The sequence below is a fragment of the Rattus rattus genome, chromosome 10 (genome assembly GCF_011064425.1).
Source record: "Rattus rattus isolate New Zealand chromosome 10, Rrattus_CSIRO_v1, whole genome shotgun sequence".
Classification (NCBI taxonomy): domain Eukaryota; kingdom Metazoa; phylum Chordata; class Mammalia; order Rodentia; family Muridae; genus Rattus; species Rattus rattus.
Window position 1 is genome coordinate 38,832,089 of NC_046163.1, and position 2,103 is coordinate 38,834,191.

Here is a 2,103-nt window from a genome sequence, read left to right on the forward strand (position 1 = left end):
AGGTGAGAGATCAGAAGAATGGATTCGTTCAGTCTTACCTTTATTTACCTACTCGACAAGGATATAATGAGTTGATTCTGGGTATTGGTCATTTCTGGGAATCATCATCTCCATTTACCCCCCCCCAAAAAAAACCCCTCATGCTATATTTTTTTCTATTTTATCGAAGAAAACACAGGAGCTCAGAGTGCATTTCTTAAGGTAAAAAAGAGAAGGCTTAAATTCTGTTCTGCCGGATTCAAAACCTTGCTGCTTGCTATAAAACATGCTATGAAGGAACTGAAAATGACTTGGATATAAAATATGTTCTTAAGTGGCAATATTTATGAAGCATGTTTGTGTGAAGCAGGTGCTGTTCTAGATTATGAGAGTCTGACTCAGGCCAGGGCCCTGCCCTCTGGGAGAGGAAATGTGGTAGAAGATTGAACAACGAATAAACGGAGACATGGGCTATAAAATGTTGACTGGTGCTGAGGGCAATGGTGGAAAATACAGCTTGGGGAGGTCTTGGGGAGTTGGTGGCACTGCTGACCATTAAGAGAGACCTGGCTGAGGAATGGTGCTCCTGCATTGAGGGATGAAAATGAGGCTTATACAGGCAGATGTTTATACTCTGTTCATATATCTGTTGAGCTCTGACTGTGTTGTTTGATACTCTCTCAAGCCCTCATCTGTTGCCCCAGTTGACCAGTGCAATGACATGAAAGGCAGATGGCATCAGAACGCTTTCTTAATGAAGGACTGGGATGTGGAGAGAGGTATGAGTGGGCAGAACTGCATAGCTTATCAGTGGCTTCCCGGAAACTTAAATCCAGGCCCACTCACCTCAGACCTAGGCTACTGTTTTGCCTCTCACAGAGATGTTCTTGCAGAATCTGACAAGGGTACCCAAAGCCACAATCATAGCTAAGCAAGAGGCAAGCAGGAAGCTGGGAAATCTGTAAAGGACATTGACTTAAAAAGTCAAGAACAACCTGAGGTAAGAACATGGGCAAGATCCATCTAATACTCTCTGTGGCTGGAACTGTACAGATGTCTTAAGAGGAAGATAGGACCATTGGGATTGTTATTGAATACATGAGGGAACTGAAAACAGCCTTTTCTTACACAGTCTAAGTTCTGGAGTGAAAAATCCATCTGGAGATGTAGTTATTTGGTAGAGCAACTTGCCTAATACCTGCTAGGGCCAGAATCCCCCAAAGCAAGGATCTGACCCTTAGCCTCCCACTGCAGAAGCCATGCTTCCCCCAGGAAGCATGGAACTTACTCTTCTCACAGTAGTGAAAGTGCTGAAGGAATTGTGAACAGGGCCATAGCAAGGGAAAGATTCAGCTGCTGGAACTTGGGCTAAGAAACCGGGAAGCCTGGGGGATCACAGAACGATGCCAATAATTCACAATGACCCCCTTGGTCTTTGCTCCTCATCCCTGCATGGTATTTGTGCTGCTGTAAAAACAAAACAAACAAAACAAAAATGTACCCAAGACTGTTTCAGTTCAGTTACTTGTTTTCTTGCTGTAGAGGAAAGCGTTTATTTGACTTGTGGTTACAGAGGGAGAGTCCACAATGGCATGGCAGTAAATGGACAGAGCAGGAAGCAGGCTGATCACATTGATTATCAACACAAAGGAAACAGACAAAATTAGAAGTTGGATAAAGCTAGAAACCATCACAGAACACCCTTAGAAACATCTCCTTCACCACGGCTCTGCATCCTAAAAGGTCCATAACCTCCTTAAATAGCCCATCAACTGAGGATTAAGTGTTGAAATAAATGAGCCTGTGTGGAGGGTACAACATTTTTGACTCAAACTACCACAGACTGGGTATAGTTTATAAATATAGTCATGGACTGCAAAATTGTCATTGTTGGATCAATACAGGACAATGACTCTCTAAGATTATATTGCCTGGTGACACTGTAGCTATCTTAGCTTGTGTAAGCACACTCTATAGTATTCACACAATGATGAAATGGCCCAATTACGCATTTCTCAGAAATCAGCCCTGTCATTAAATTACACACAACTGTGATAGAAGTGTGTTGCTCTCCTTTCTGGAGGCTAAAGTTCAAGGTCACTCTGCCAAAGATTCAATGTCTGA